Raw genomic sequence first — 17,500 nt, 5'->3', positions numbered from 1 at the left:
AGTTCCTGCTGAAGAAAATGCTCATGAACGTATCTCCTGGCTCAGAGAGTCTTTACTGACAAATTCCATGTTATTATAACATTATACATGACAAACCAGTTTTACTATCAGTCTATCAGAAACGTGGTGCTGTGACGTGAAGCAGAAACATCATCTGCATAATATACAAACCCTGAGTGAATACGGATGAGGAGGGAGGAGCTTCAACACCTGAGGGTGAAAAACAAAAGAAACCAAATTCTGAGAGAAAACAAAAAACCAGTCCAGTGACCTTCGTTCTCCTCACTGCTTTTGGATCACACATGCATTTTATTATTATATATAAATGATTCAATAAGAATAAGAGTTATATATTTTAACCTGTTGTGTATTGCAGAAAGAATGTGACCTGTTTTTTAGGTATAGCGAAATAGCTATGTTTAATGACGTGTTGGTGTTTCTGTCTCACACCATGTCCCTCTGGTCTTTCAGGCAGTTTGGGGTTCGTCCTCCATGTCTTTAGTTTCTCACATATATTTTCTGCCAAACACAAACTCAAATACACAAAGGGAACATGTGCTTTTTGTAGCAGGAACTATTTAAATCCAGAATCCAGTCCAGCCAGTGTGTGTGTGTATCTGTGTGTGTGTGTGTGTGTGTGTGTGTGTGTGTGTATCTGTGTGTGTGTGTGTGTGTGTGTGTGTGTGTGTGTGTGTGTGTGTGTATCTGTGTGTGTGTGGTGGGGGCTTTATGTCCACATGGCATCCAGAGAGGATTATATTACATCAGATTAACAAAACAATATTCTTCTTCTGTTTGGCTATGGAGAGCTGAGCATTGTCCTGTAAAGGTCTATTTCCTTGGAAACAAACCAAACACACTCAGACACTCGTCCAGACCAACAATACTCACCTGGACCTTAAACACACACACACACACACACACACACACACACACACACACACACACACACACACCTCAATCCAGAATATCAGCAGTGTGAATGTGAGCTGTAGCTCTGACAGACCCTCAACCTCAGCCCATCCTCAGTGTTCATGATAGTGTTCCTTTTGTTAGTATTGATGTTAGTGTTGGTGTTGAGGACTATGGTCTTTGATTGTCCTCAGTATGCTTTTCTCAGGATTCTCAGTACTGAAGTTTTTTTATAACAAAAAATAGTGCACCTCATATTTAGGGGGTTAAGCTGTGTACAGATCTTCTTCCTTTTCTTTTGAATAGTTTTTCTATTGAAAGCCATAGAACATGCTCCTGAGGTTCCAGTGACCACTGTTCTTGCTCCTCTCCTTGGATCTTCCCACTTCATCCTGGTCTGCCTCTGGACGATGTTCTCTTCAATTGGAGGCGACTCTGTGCAGATGGTGATGTTTCACATCTACGCCCTGGGGTTCCATGAAATTCTGGAGTAAGAACAGGAGTTTTGAGGATGGATTTGGACTGTAGTTAATATCTACAGTCTGCTACACTGACTCAGGACTACAGTTTGCTCTGATCTCCATCACTGCACCTCAACATCGTTTATCTGTAATAAATGGACATTCGGTGGCACCCAGATGAGGATGAGGTTCACTGTTGAGCCAAAAAAGCACCACCATCGGGTTAATTTAGGAAATAAGTGGAATACATCTTTACAGTTAAAACCTTTTTTCGAAATTATAAAGTTTACTGAACCCTTATGACAACAATGGATCAGCATCTTCAGGACTATGACGAGGCTTTTTTTGAAAGCACCCCCTGGTCAAAAATCACTATAACATTCATAAATCTACTGTAACTATCATAACTACCTTCTGGGGAATTTTAATTAAGTGGAAAAGTAAAAGACCACACACTCAGAGAAAACGTAACACTGCGCTGGTAAAGTAGCACCATGCCCGCTCTCCTCGCTACAACTGACTTTTATATCAACATAGTTTTCATGAGCGTGTGCTCTTCAGCAACAACTTTCAGCATTAAAACTTTGTCTCCCGGTTGAAGTGCTGTTCAGACATGTTCAGGAATGTGAAAAACTCTGCCAACTCCTGAGGGGATTTGAAGTAAATCACATTAATGACTGAATCTGCAAGAATGGATCTAAACCGAGAAAAAAACGCATGTACCACAAGAGACCTGACTTCATATCATCAACTTGTTAAGATCTAATTGTATCATTTACTGTTCATGTAATCCAAAGACACACAGCCGTAGGTCTGGATTTTAACACGTGTCCCAGTTGCTGATGATCCAGTAGATGAATATATCCCTTAGTGGTCTTTCAAAAGTTTTGTTCTTTCCATTAGGCACCCAGGCTTCATGAACCCAAACGTTCAAATCCACATTCATTTAATGATTCCAGTGTTTATATTTTGGATAAAGTTCTTTAAACTTGTGTTGGGTAAGGTCCATGTATGGAGACCTATGAAATATTCTACAGAAATTAGGAGTATAACTACTTTGTTATGAACTGAGAAGGATTTTGGCTGATCAGATAATCTGGTTTAGGGTGGGAAGTGGTAGCTCTGGGGTTAAGATGTTGTATGTACGGTGATGATGAGGAAAAAAACTCCCTGAGACTTTATTAGGAGGAAACCTTGAGAGGAACCAGACACAAAACCTTATCCTCATTCTATGTTGATTCATTACAGTTCCATCAGATTTGTGGTTATAAACTGTTTAGTGATTGATGCTTACATGCAGAACTATTTAGAATAATTACAGTCCAGATCCATCCTCATGGTTTGTTTTCATCATCCAAAGTAATCACATGTATCTTAAGATGATGTGGAACTATACTCAGCAAGTGGTTACCAGGCAAATAGAACTTCCATAGCGCACCAGGATGGTCCAGAAAGAAGAAGGAGACAGGATCATTGGTATCTCAGGAGCTTGTGTAGCTCAACATAGAGAAAGAGAGAGAGAAGAGAGAGAGGTCTGGATGAGGGCTTTTGTTTAATGCTGTGAATGTAAATGGAACGAACACTTGTGTCAGGGTTTAACAACGCCTCTGGCCCTGAGGGGAACATGTCACATAACTGAGCAGTAATATCACTAAACACAAGTAGAGATTTCTCAATGTTTCTCTTTTGTCCTGAAGGTCTTCACTGTTCATCACTGTCAGGCTCATGCTTGCTGTTTTCTCATTGTGTTATTTAGTGTCTGAGACATGTTTTATGCAACACTCTCCTAAGGTTTCTCAACACACACCCACACCCACACACAGCATTGTGATTATATAGAGCTTGTTCTCAGACTCTTCTCAAGTTAAGACCCATGACGTGTAAAGTCTGTGTGAATTCATATTCAAGGGTTTTAAAATGTTTTAAAAAAAACATTTTACACAAAACCAGTGAAGCTCTGAAGAACCTCATCGTTCAGCAATATATCATTTTATAAACGTGCCATTAATGCTGTTTTTTCTTTGGTGTGCTAGATGAGGCAGGTGGAGAGGTCATTTAGTGACCTGCTTCAGAAAACACAGTCAAATGGAATGTTCTAGAAATGGGAAAACCGCTTGAATGAAAAATACAGTCGGTCCGAGTACAGGTTTTTATTCTAATCATGCAGGAACCACACCTGATCCTATTTGAATAATTAGTTGATCTTAGCTTTCAACAAATTTAGGTGTGGCTTCTCCGTGGCTAGAATTAAACACACACACACACACACACACACACACACACACACACACACACACACACACACACACACACACACATTTACAGAGCTCTGACTGTGTCATGTCCCTCACCGTCTAGCTGAATAGCGAGCTGAGCAGGTCCTTACAGGAACAGAGTTTGGCAATCCTAAACATCATGCATTGGGCGGCGTCCACATCAGGTCCTGACCACAACATCAAATAGTTACAAGTTACAGCTCCAGGCTCCGCCCCTTTTACAAACTAAGAACCTCATCAACATCAAACCCCAACAACTTTCTTGCTGTTTAGCAGAGCTGCTCAAACTCTTTCCAGTAAAGGACCAAAAATCTAACTGGACTGAAGGCAATGGACTGAAATGAAATGAAAGAAAAGGTACTATAAACTTTTACATCCACTTTACAGCACAGTGAAATTCTTTCATCGCACATCCCAGCAATGTTGGGGAGCTGGGGTCAGAGCGCAGGGTCAGTCATAAATATAGCACCCCTGGAGCACAAAGGATTAAGGGTCTTTCTGAGGGCCCCCAAGAGCCTTAACCAGTGAGCTCCCACACCCCCTAAAGGCGCATTTTACCAAATATTAAAATGATCGTTGCCTCGGTTGCCCTTATTTATGCCTGATAATGATAAATAAATAAATGAATCCAAAACATGACTCTGTTATCTGATGCAGGTTTACTAGTGCAATGAAACTCATCCTGGTGCTCTACCTCTGAATAAAGTTTCTGAGCAACTCAAGAACTTTGAGGATGGATTTAATTTATATCAGCAGTCTGCTACAATGTGCTCAGGACCACAGTTTACATGTAAGTTCACAACACAACAGTTCTGCAATGTAAGCATCATCAGTGAACACTTATTAACCTCAAAACTCATGGAACTGTAATGATGGACATTCAGGGATGAGGATGAGGATGAGGATGAGGTTCCCTTTTGAGTCTGGTTCCTCTCAAGGTTTCTTCTTCATGAAATCTCAGGGAGTTTTTCCTTCACCACAGTCATCAAATTTTCCAAACTAGGCAGATTGGAAATCACCTATATTCTCTACTTTTCACTGGAATTTAAATTTTTTGCAGCATAAAAATTTAAACATAATATGTTACATTAAGATTTTAAATGATAAATGAAGACCTGCATCAGTGTTTATTTCTTCCTATTCTCATGCAGGTCATGGTAAAATGGTGCAAAACTTTTGGTTAAGGAAGAAATATGAAAGTTATGTCCCACCAGTTTGAGGACATTAAGGGTCTTCTGAAAGTATCCTCTCCAGTTTGTTGAACATTGTGCTCCAGCATCACATTACACTCCATTAACCAGATTCATAACTTTGCAAATGTATTTTAAAGATTTGAAAATATTCACACTTTTTACTTTGGCATTTGATTGGTCTCTGGTGCATCCCAGGTCTTTGGATCATCCCAGGTCTTTGGATCATCTCTGGGATGTTTCTGTTTGATTGATTAGACTCCAGCTGTGGCTCATTTAGTAAATAGGATCTGATTAAGAGAGACACACAGCTGTCTGTTTAAGATCTAACAGCTGGAAATGCAGATCAGAGCAGAAGCCCAGCCATGAGGAGGAGAAAGCACAAATACGAGGAAAGCGACAAACACATTTCTGCTCCTCTGTGAAAACTGCTTGATTATCATTAAACTAAAACTATATTAGGTTAAAGAATAAGAAAGAAGCGTCTGCCTTGTACCCTGAGAGATGGATAAACTAGTTCAGCAGTGGTGGAGTGCAGGGTGAGATAAGTGCTGAGAAATCTATCAAATTATAAAATACTACAACTGACGTATAAAGCACTTAACGGTCTCACGCCGCAGTATCTGAGTGAACTTCTGTACCAGTATGATCCTCCATGCCTACTTAGATCAAAAGGTGCAGGCTATTTGTTGGTACCTTAAATAATGAAGACACTGCACCTCAACATCGTTTATCTGTAATAAATGGACTTTCGGTGGCACCCAGATGAGGATGAGGTTCCCTCTTGAGTCTGGTTCCTCACTTCACTTGCTGAGGTTGAATGTCTTTCAGAGGCGGTCAGACCTGCCATGAGCGAGTTGCTGACAGTTCAGATGATAGAAGGTTCATAGAGATCATAAGATCTTGATGTAGAAATGAACCGCTTGGGATGAAATAGTAATTCATTTTTACACCTGATCTCTGAGGTGAACAATTCCTGTAGCTTTCGCCAAATCAGTACTATCTTTTTGCTCTGATTGGGTCTGATTGATGTTTCTTTTCAAATCATGTCCAATCTATTGAATTTACCACAGTTGGACTCCAATAACTCAGAAATATCTCACAGATGATCCAGAGACATGGGATGCTCTCGGGATCACAAACTTCACACATCAAACATGGATGATTCAGAGAATACAATTTACAGAAACTGTGGCTGTGGCAGGTCTCTCACAATCACCAGACTTTTGATCTCACACACACACAAACACACAAACAATATATACTGGTTTAGGGTTTAATAGTGTATGTGTGTATGTATGTAACATTTAATTTGTCTTTTCGTTCAGAAACTTTACTTCTGTACCTTGGTTGGTTGTTTCTGTCATTCCGGTTCTTCTACTAATTTTCATAGGACTGTTTGGTTTGCCTCGTTTTTCCAGTTTCCTGCAGCTTGAAACGTAACCTTCTTCTGACTGTTTAACCTTCATGAATAATGTATCTACGTCAATGTTCCTCCTCTTTTAGGAACATTTGCGGTACAGCGATCACTCTATTTCATTGTGGAGGCTGAAGGTCGAACAAATAATGCAGCAGGTCTGCACTCAGGGCATCTGGAGGGCAAAGTGGTGTAAAGTGTAGATTAATGTCTTTACATAAACATAGATAAAAGCCCCAAAGGCAGTGCAAGCTTCAACTCCAGGGCAAATACGAGTGCATAGTCATACAGAAAATAAAAAATTAATTCTGGTGTATATTTGTGTACATCTACATAAACTAACGGTAGAGATGTGTTCTGATGACCACACCCTAACTTGAAAATATTGTGTAGAGACGTGGCCTGGAAAACCCAGGAGTCCTAAAGATTGGTGATCAGCAAATAAAAAATATCCTAAGTATACTGTCTATAATCGTAGAATACTGTAACCTGTTAATAATTTCACATATTACACAACATAATTAAGCAAAACAGAGCACTTTACACTACAATAATGTATACACTATACAGTATATGTGTACGTGGCAGCAGGTGCTTGGACACCTGCTGGTTTACGAGTTTAGGGCGGGGCATACGCTACTACTTTTGCCTGCCGCATTCTGTCGTATGACTATTGTCATCGTAAAATTTTTAAATCGTTAGTTGACCCATCGTAACTTGGGGACCATCCTGTATTTTAAATGACTCAAAATGTATTTACAATTCAAAAAGATACTTTTTGTAAGTATTTTGCTGACAGAGTTTTCCCAGATTCACTTGTAGATTTATAATCACACTCTTGAAATCACCCAAATGTTATTACATTATTTCGCTGTAATAAATGGACATTCGGTGCCACCCAGGTGAGTCTGGTTCCTCTTAAGGTTTTTTGTCTGGTTCCTCTTAAGTTTTCTTCCTCATACCATCTAAGTTTTTCCTCACCACAGTCACCCCAGGCTTCATCATCAGGGATAAATACACATCATTTACCTTCATTCGAAAATTCTGTACAGCTGCTTTGAGACAATGTCCATGGTGAAAAGTGCAATAGAAATAAACTCGAACTTGAACTTTGTAATGAACGGTTTTAGACAAAACTACATACATAAATTCTTTTTTAAATGCGAAACACTTGATTCAGTTCCAGTCCATATATCTCTCAATTCTGGTGTACAATAACTGCAGTGGGGCTTGACCTTCATGAACCCTTTATCATTTTCTATTTCTTCAGAGATTTAACAAAAAATGTATAATATTATACTTCATGAGGAAAATGACCCAAAATGAGATTTCTGTCATTGGCAAAAGATGTTTACTAACTGGTGTAGTCTGATCTACATATTAATGGAAGTCTATCACAGCACAACCAAAGGAGGTTTTGGAGGATCTCATCAGGCTGGAAGTAGTTCAAAAACCATGTGGAGGAGTTTGGACTCCACAGATCTACTCAGGTTTGGGTACAAATTAAGGAAAATCAATACCAACCCAGTCATTAGTGTTACACAAGTCAGGTGACTCTTAGTGCCGGTCCCAAGCCCAGATAAATGTGGAGAGTTTTGTTATGAAGGACATCCAGTGAAAAACATGCCAAATCAAATATGCGGATCACAAAACGGAATTTCATACCGGATCGGTCGAGACCCCATTTGTAACCCAATGACAAACAAATGAACAGTATTTGAAACAGCATGGAAGGAGAATCTCCTGAGTTCTAGAAAATCTTTTAGTGCTGCTGATCAGCATATTTCTCCACCCTCATAGAAAATAACAAGCAGAATCCTAGATTTTTATTCTGTACTGCAGCAAAATTAACAGGAAATAAAAGCACTGCACTCACATGCACACCATCAATAAATCCAGACTGTTTTATAAATAACCCTGTAGACAGCCGTGTCATTACAACAGACCATCAATTATAAAGTTCTTCTTCTTCTTTCGGCTTCTCCCATTAAGGGTCTCAACAGCGGATCATCCGTCTCCACACACCCCTGTCCTCTACATCTGCCTCTTTCAAACCTGCATGTCTTCTCTCACCACATCCATAAACCTCCTCCTTGGTCTTCCTCTTTTCCTCCTTCCTGGTGTCTCCATCCTCAGCATTCTCCTACTGATATACCCCATGTCCCTCCTCTGCACATGTCCAAACCATCTCAATCACACCTCCCTCACCTTGTCTCCAAAACGTCCTACATGCCCTGTCCCTCTAATAAACTCATTTCTAATCCTGTCCATCGTCATCACTCCCAACGAACATCTCAACATCTTCAGCTCTGCTACCTCCAGCTCCACCTCCTGTCTTTTACTCAATGCCACTGTCTCTAAACCAGGGGTCACCAACATGGTGCACCAGGTCGCCCGCAAGGACCACATGAGTCGCCCGTGAGCCTTTTCTAAAAATATCTGTTTCCTACCTTGTTAAATGATTGTTGATATTTATTGTGAGAAATCATTAAGATGATCAGTGTCTTCACAAAGATCAGGGGTGTCAAACTCAGTGTCACATCCGACCCCGACGTACAATTACATCTGACCCGCGAGATGATTTTATAAAGATCTATTATTATTGTTATTTATGTCACAGCGATATGAACTGCTGATAAACACAAACTACAGATCCCATAATGCATCGCTTCAGCTGCCTTACCGAACACTAGACTACCTGAGAACATTCCAGCGTCAATCAAGTGGAGCTTCTGTTGATGTATTTAACCCTATTGTACAGTTATTGTGAAACAGCGCCTCACAGTGGTGAAGAGAAAAATTGACTCTGAGTAGATGTTTACTGACACTAGCGGTACACACGTGTGTGTTATTAGTGGAGTGAATGTGACTGTAATTAAGGATCTGAATCTGAGACGGAACTACCAGACAAAACATCAGGAGTAGCTGAAGAACCTGAATGCAGAGCAGAAGATACAGAAAGTAGAAGAGTTAAAGAAGAATCTCACATTTTAGCAGATGTTTTTCACCAGAGCAAAATCACAAAGTGAAGCTGGTGTGAAAACAGAGGAGAAATCAGAGGAACATCAGCAGGTTATTTACTGAGGGAGAGTTTCTGAAGAGCTGCATGATGAAGCTCTGAGATGTCTGGTGTTTGACTGGAGATATTTTTATAGAGAGTAAAATATTTTAAGTTATTTAAAGTTTAAGTTGATTTATTCTGGAATAATATTCATGTCTGTTTTTATTCATATTTATGTTCAAAAACATTGTTTAGTGTGTTTAATAAATGTTTCTCCTGTTCGGCCCGTGACCTAAAGTGTGTTTTGAGTTTTGGCTCCATGTGCAGTTGAGTTTGACCCTGATAGAGATAAATATCATTAATTATTATTAATAACATATAATCAAAGGAAAATCAAACAAATGTGTTATATCAGAATTGTGTATCAAACTGTAGCCCTTCACTTTAATCGGTACTCAAGAAGTAGCTCTCAGTGTCAAAAATGGTTGGTGACCCCTGCTCTAAATCATACATCATCTCAGGTCTCACCACAGGGAAACACTTCTGCTCAGAGAGAATGAGGAGGAGCTTCTTCCAGGACATTTAGAGTTTAAAACAGGAAACACACAGGATCTAAAACTGGTCCACTCTCTCCATCTTCACACTTCTTCTCCGCACATACTTTTCTTTTTCTTTTCACACTACGACACTTTAACTCTGGACTTGCACAGCACAGTACACCTTATACCACACCATACCGAACACTTTATACCACACCATACCGCACACTTTATACCACACCATACCGTCACACTTTATACCGCACCATACCGCACACTTTATACCACACCATGCCGTCACACTTTATACCGCACCATACCGCACACTTTATACCACACCATGCCGAACACTTTATACCACACCATACCGAGCACTTTATACCACACCATACCGCACACTTTATACCGCACCATATCGTCACACTTTATACCGCACCATACCGCACACTTTATACCACACCATACCGCACACTTTATACCACACCATACCGCACACTTTATACCACACCATACCGCACACTTTATACCGCGCCATACCGTCACACTTTATACCGCGCCATACCGCACACTTTATACCACACCATACCGAGCACTTTATACCACACCATACCGCACACTTTATACCACACCATACCGCACACTTTATACCACACCATACCGCACACTTTATACCACACCATACCGTCACACTTTATACCACACCATACCGCACACTTTATACCACACCATACCGTCACACTTTATACCGCGCCACACCGCACACTTTATACCACACCATACCGCCCACTTCATACCACACCATACCGTCACACTTTATACCGCACCATACCGCACACTTTATACCACACCATACTGCACACTTTATACCACACCATACTGCACACTTTATACCACACCATACCTGTACCGTCTGGCACAGGTCATTTAGACTTCATGTCCCAGGCATTCCTTTTAACCTATGACATCTACATCTCAAATCAAAAGGTGAAACATTTATTAGGGTGTGGTATACCCGTAAAGTGTCACACTCCCCCTCCGAAGACACTAAACACGGCCCAAATCCTAAACTCTTGTTTAGTTTACCGGGACCCATTATACAATAAAGTCATTAAACTCATGAAACAATCCAAACTCGAAACTTGATCCAGCATGGCTGCTTGTGACAAACACACACAACCGGCTCCAGAACGTTTGGATTTTACCACAAGACAGATAACCCCCTTTTGCAGATATTCTGTTTGACCCTCACACACACACACACACACACACACACATACACACACACCACCCCGAAAGCCAGATAACCCCCCTGGTCTCTCTGGTTAAATTCACAGCGACCCTCAGACCATAAAACAATTCACTCTCGGAACTCGGCCCCAGTACGTCTGTTTGTGACACACACACATATGCAGACACACACACACACACCAAAAGGGAGCATTCTTTTATTAATTAAATAATAAATAGAATGTCCCACTTCACAGGATACAAACATACATCTTGTTTGTATCTTCTACTATAAATAAAGCAAGTGTTTAACTCTACATCAATAATATTTAAACCTTAAAATGTTTAGCAATATAACTCTGTGTTAAATGTTGTCTCTTCTCTTCTTAAGGCTTGATTGACTTAGAATTATCTGTTCTTTACTTTCCTGACAAGGGTGCATTTTATTTATCAGAATACAACATTGTATTAACATCAGTTAATTACTGATCTCTGTAAGTTAATGTACCTCTGCCTTATACTGTCATTCCTTTTCATGTTTAGGATCCAAATGACCGCAAAATTATCTGTTTCTTTATTTTTCAAACAATCGTGCATTTTATTTGATCATGAAATGTACCATACCGTCTTAATTCACTTCAGATAAAACTTTAAAGTCCTCCAAAAGCAAGTATAGCCCGGAAACCATGCCCACAGATGCATGAACAAAGGAAGTTTTTCCCTCCAAAATTTCAGGCCATAGCACTGGCCATTCCCCCAAGGATGGGTGGGCTTCAGTCAGAGTTCAGTCAAGAGAGCAACTCGCTCACTCGGCTCGACCGGAAAGGCTCGGACCCCCGGGGCCCGAAGGCCCGGGGACCCGATGGCCCGGAGAGTCGGACGCTTCGAACAGCTCAGCAGCGACTCTTCGGGACGAGATCTCAAATCTCTTTTGAGATCTTCCAGCAAGCTTTATCTTCAAAACACCAACTGCTCTGATCTTCAGGAGAAGCTGGGAGAACATCTGACTCCATCCTAACCGACTCGTCCAAGATTCTTTTGTCTACCGCATCCGGACTTTTGTGCAACAAGTCAATGCAAGTAACCGGTTTACCAACTCATTTAGATGCGTGTTAAGTTTGAACCCCTTAATATTAAGGCGAATTTAAATTTCCGTGACGATTTCTCAGTTAGGATGTGATTCATTTGAAGTAAACTGCCTTTTCTTTCTTTATCTCCTTCTGCCTTTCCTTTCTTTATCTCCTTCTTCCTTTCCTTTCTTTATCTCCTTCTTCCTTTCCTTTCTCTTCCTCCTTCCCTAATTTCAACTTTCTTTTTATTTAATTTTAATTTTAATTTTCCTTATTTCTTTTTGTTTGTTTGTTTGTGTTGTTAGTTTTATGTTGTGTTTGTCTCATTCATTAAACGCCGTATTTTTCATAAGTGATGGTCTCTGAGTACGTTCCATAAATGAAGTTCCTGCAACATCAGGTCTGAACTACATGCTCTATTTCATTTCATTTAATTTACGGTATAAAGTAAAAGGGGGGGTTACGTCTTTCTTGGCCAGGGAGATACCTCTTTTATAGAATTAATATAAAATTATACTGTCTGTTTGCCGGACGAACAGACAAATAAGTGTAATGATAATTCCATTACCGTCAATTCAACTTAATTTAAATATTTAGGAGTAACTATAACCCGTTATAATTACTTATAAATATTTACCTTTCTTTGCGAGCTAAATTCGCTACATATAATGGTGGAGGATGCGGGCAGACTGTGCTTCCAACTATATACTCAATTTATCTGTATTATAAGTTTGTCCCTCTTATCCCCCAGTCGCTACATACCGCACACTTTGTACCACACCATACCGAACACTTTATACCACACCATACCGCACACTTTGTACCACACCATGCCGCACACTTAATACCACACCATACCGTCACACTTTATACCACACCATACCCTCTCACTTTATACCATACCATACCACACACTTTATACCATACCATACCCTCACACTTCATACCACACCATACCCTCTCACTTTATACCATACCATACCACACACTTTATACCATACCATCACACTTCATACCACACCATACCCTCTCACTTTATACCACACCATACCACACACTTTATACCATACCATACCCTCACACTTCATACCACACCGTACCTTTACAGTTTATACCACACCATACCGTCACGCTTTATACCACACCATACCACACACTTTATACTATACCATACCCTCGCACTTCATACCACATCATCCCATCACACTTTTTACCTCACCATACCGCACACTTTTACACATAACACACATCACACAATCATGCACATTATCAACTTGTGCTGTTAATATCATGAACAGCAGCTACGCTAATTCCTCTCCACTGCTTCTCTTTCTCTCCCCATCCCGAGGCATCCTGAGGTTTGGCCAGCTCCAGTCACGTCCCACCTCGTGAAGATTATGGACCTATGGATGATCATGGAGAAGTAGATGCCGAGTGTTTAAAGGCCCTGGCATGGAGAAGCTGGTGCTGGATCTATGATGATCACAAATTGTTCTGTATTGTTGAAAGATTTATAATCAAACTTTTGATGTCACCCATATGAGGATGGGTTCCCCTTTGAGTCTGGTTCCTCTCAAGGTTTCTTCCTCATATCATCTAAGGGAGTTTTTCCTTGCCACTGTCGCCACGGCTGCTCATCAGGGACAAACGCACACCATTCACCTTCACTGTTGTTTTCTGTAAAGCTGCTTTGAGACAATGTCTGTTGTGGAAAGCTCTATACAAATAAACTTGACTTGACTTGACACTTCATACCACCCCATACCGCACACTTCATACCACCCCATACCGCACACTTCATACCACACCATGCCGTTGCACTTTATACCACACCATACCGCACACTTCATGCCTCACCATGCCGCACACTCCGCACCACACCATCCCATCACACTTTACACCTCATCATGCCGCACACTTTATACCGCACCATACCGCACACTTCATACCACACCATACCGCTGCGCTTCATACCACGCCATACCGCACACTTTACGCCGCGCCATACCGCACTTTATGCCTCGCCATACCGCACACTTTGTGCCGCACCATACCACACACTTTATACCGTGCCATACCCTCACACTTCATACCACACCATACCGTCAAACTTTGTACCACACCATACCGCACACTTTGTGCCGCGCCAGACCGCACACTTTGTGCCACACCATGCCGCGCACTTCATACCACACCATCCTGCACAGTGTCGCTTTATACCACACCATCCTGCACAGTGTCTCTTTATACCACACCATCCTGCACAGTGTCTCTTTATACCACACCATCCTGCACAGTGTCACTTTATACCACACCATCCTGCACAGTGTCTCTTTATACCACACCATTTCCACATGGTCACTTTAAGGACAATCACATTAACCACCTTAAATTTTTACTATTACTATTACTGTTTACTGTTATAAGCATCCTGTATATATTTTTTTTACTCATATATATTGTATCTTTATATATTTTATATTTTATAGAGTTTATACTCTTTATTTATCTGCCTTCTTTTCCTTGGTTAATTTTTCTTCCAATCCTATTCCCTCATGCCGGACCATCGTAAAAAGCATTTCACTGCATGTCGTACCCTGTATGTGACAAATAAAATTTGATTTGGGACAACAGTCCTATAAACTTTCCCTTGCACTCTCACAGATACTCTTCTATCAAAAATCACTCCTGCTATCACTCTTCTCCACCCACTCCACCCTGCCTGCACTCTTTTCTTCACTTCTCTAACACACTCTCCATTACTTTACACTGTTGAACCCAGGTACCTGAACTCCTCCACCTTCTCCACCTCTTCTCCCTGCAACCGCACCCCTCCACTGCCCCCCCTCTCATTCACACATATGTACTCTGTCTTACTTCCACTGACTTTCATTCTTCTTCTCTCCAGCGTGTACCTCCACCTCTCCCTTATTCTTAAAGATCAGTACCAGCACACTCCTCCATTCCTCAGGCATCTTCTCACCTTCCAGAATCCTGTTAAACAATCGGATTAAAAACTCCACTGCATCTCTCCTAAACATCTCCACGCTTCTACCGGTATGTCATCTGGTCCAACCGACTTTCCACTCTTCATCCTCTTAATCGCTGCTCTCACTTCCTCCTTACTAATCCTATCCACTTCCTGCTTCACATCTCCACTCCATCCAACCTTCTCTCTCTCTCATTTTTCTCGTTCATCAGCTGCTCAAAATACTCCCTACATCTTCTCAACACACTCTCCTCACTAGTCAACACATTTCCCTCTCCATCCTTTATTGCTCTAACTTGCAGCACATCCTTCCCAGCTCGGTCCCTCTGCCTGGCCAATCGGTATAAATCCTTTTCTCCTTCCTCAGTATACAACTTCTCCTACAGCTCCTCATATGCCTTTTCCTTGGATTTCACCACATCCCTCTTTACCTGCTGCCGCATCTCCTTGTACTCCTGCTTACTTTTCTCATCACTCTGTCGATCCCAATTCTGTTTCTCCAACCTCTTTCTCCTTCTGCTCTCCTGCACTTCCTCATTCCACACCACGTCTCTTTCTCGTCCTTTCTATTTCCAGATGTCACACCAAGTACTTTTCTAGCTGCCTTCCTCATCACTCCTGCAGTAGTTCCACAATCATCCAGCACCTCTTCACCACCACCAAGCCCCTGTCTGACCTCGTCCCTGAATCTCACACTACAGTCTTCATCCTTCAGTTTCCACCATCTTATTCTTCTTTCAATCCTTACTTTCCTCCTCTTCTTCTTCGCCTCCAAAACCATCCTACAGACCACCATCTGATGCTGTCTAGCTACACTGTCCCCCGCCAACACCTTACAGTCTCCAATCTCCTTCAGGTTGCATCTCCTACATAGAACATAATCCACCTGTGTGCACCTTCCTCCACTCTTATACGTCACCCTATGATCCTCCTTCTTCTTAAAATACGTGTTCACCACTGGCATTTCCATCCTTTTAGCAAAATCTACCACCATCTGCCCTTCCACATTCCTCTCCTTAAAACCACACCTACCATCACCTCCTCATCACCTCTGTTCCCTTCACCTACATGCCCATTAAAGTCTGCCCCAATCACCAATCGTTTCTTCCTAGGTACACCATCTACCACTTCATCTAACTCACTCCAGAATTTTTCCTTCTCCTCCATCTCAAAACCCACTTGTGGAGCATAAACACTGATGACATTTATCATCACCTCTTTAACTTCCAGCTTCACGTTCATCACCCTATCAGAAACTCTCTTCACCTCCACTACACTCTTACTGTACTCTTCCTTCAGAATCCCCCCTACACCATTTCTCTTTCCATCCACACCATGATAGAACAGTTTAAACATCTCCAATGTTCCTGCTCTTACTCCCTTTCCACTTGTTCTCCTGAACACACATCTCTACCTTTCTCCTCTCCATCATATCAGCTCCCTCTCTCCCTTTACCAGTCATAGTACCAACATTTAAAGTACCAACCTGAACCTCCACTCTCCTCCACTCTCCTCCACTTCTCCTTTCCCTGCTGTGTCTGTAGACGTCTTCCTCCTCTCCTTCTCCTCCTTCAGCCAACAGCAGCACAATTTACACCGGTACCCTGTTGTTAATAATTCCTGTGGTGGTTGTTGGTAACCCGGGCCTCGACCGATCCGCTATGAAATTCTGATTCCTGATCCGTATATTTGATACCTACAAGGTTCTTCAAACAGATAATTCTGACAAAAGTAACATTCTTTAGTCCAGCAAGGAGGAGATTAAGATCAATGGTGTCAAAAGGTACACTGAGGTCGAACTCTTCCACCACTTCCAACTCCACTATCCCCAACATCACCTCTACCAACTCCACCAACACCACCACAATCACTACTAACTCCACCACTGTGTAACACTGTGCTGCATGATGGCATCTGAAGGAACACTTGTAAGGTCATGTGGACTGAATGTGTCCAGTGATATCCTCAGATATTTATGTCTAGTTTCATTGTTTAATGAACAACCTGAAATGTTAACTCAATCAATAAAATTTTATTTATAGAGCGCCTTACAACAACCAAAAGGAGTACTTTCCAGTAAAAACATCAATAGACAACAAAATATAACTACACAATGTACATAAAATAGCAGTTGAATCAGGAGCTACGTGTTAAAAGCTTGTATAAAAAAATGTGTTTTCAACTACGATTTAAAAACACTCAGCACAGTGACGGATCGTATGTGAGCTGGAAGTGCGTTCCACAGCTTTGGTCCCTGAACGGCAAATGTCCGGCCTCCAAACTTTTTATATCTGTACTTGGGAGTGACCAGAGAGGTATGTACAGAGGAGCGGAGAGTTCTGGCTGGTTGGTAAACGGTTATTAATTCGGTGAGGTAGGCCGGGGCCAGACCATTGATGGCTTTGAACACAAACAGCA

The 17,500-nt window shown here is 41.4% G+C and overlaps 1 long non-coding RNA gene and 1 pseudogene across 4 annotated transcripts in view; both read right to left on the bottom strand.

Moving 5' to 3' along the window:
* LOC310728870 (4-galactosyl-N-acetylglucosaminide 3-alpha-L-fucosyltransferase 9 pseudogene) overlaps positions 1-151 on the bottom strand; it is a 17,041-nt pseudogene extending 16,890 nt beyond the window's left edge. For 2 of the 3 annotated variants that reach the window (XR_014538370.1, XR_014538371.1), the window contains exon 1: positions 1-151. This exon is cut by the window's left edge and continues 47 nt beyond it. The product of XR_014538370.1 is annotated as a 4-galactosyl-N-acetylglucosaminide 3-alpha-L-fucosyltransferase 9 pseudogene (transcript). The other variant, XR_014538373.1, reaches the window with a different exon arrangement.
* Positions 152-16,441: 16,290 nt separating this feature from the next.
* The window catches only part of LOC310728904, a 78,487-nt gene continuing 77,428 nt past the window's right edge, over positions 16,442-17,500 (bottom strand). Inside the window, exon 2 of the long non-coding RNA XR_014534380.1 lies at positions 16,442-16,642. This is a non-coding gene — a long non-coding RNA (uncharacterized lncRNA). The remainder of the gene's footprint in view (positions 16,643-17,500) is intronic.

This window comes from Silurus aristotelis (assembly GCF_946808225.1).
Source record: "Silurus aristotelis genome assembly, chromosome: 7".
NCBI lineage: Eukaryota > Metazoa > Chordata > Actinopteri > Siluriformes > Siluridae > Silurus > Silurus aristotelis.
The sequence above is the reverse complement of the archived record's forward strand: the minus strand, read 5'-3'. Positions and strand labels throughout refer to the sequence as shown.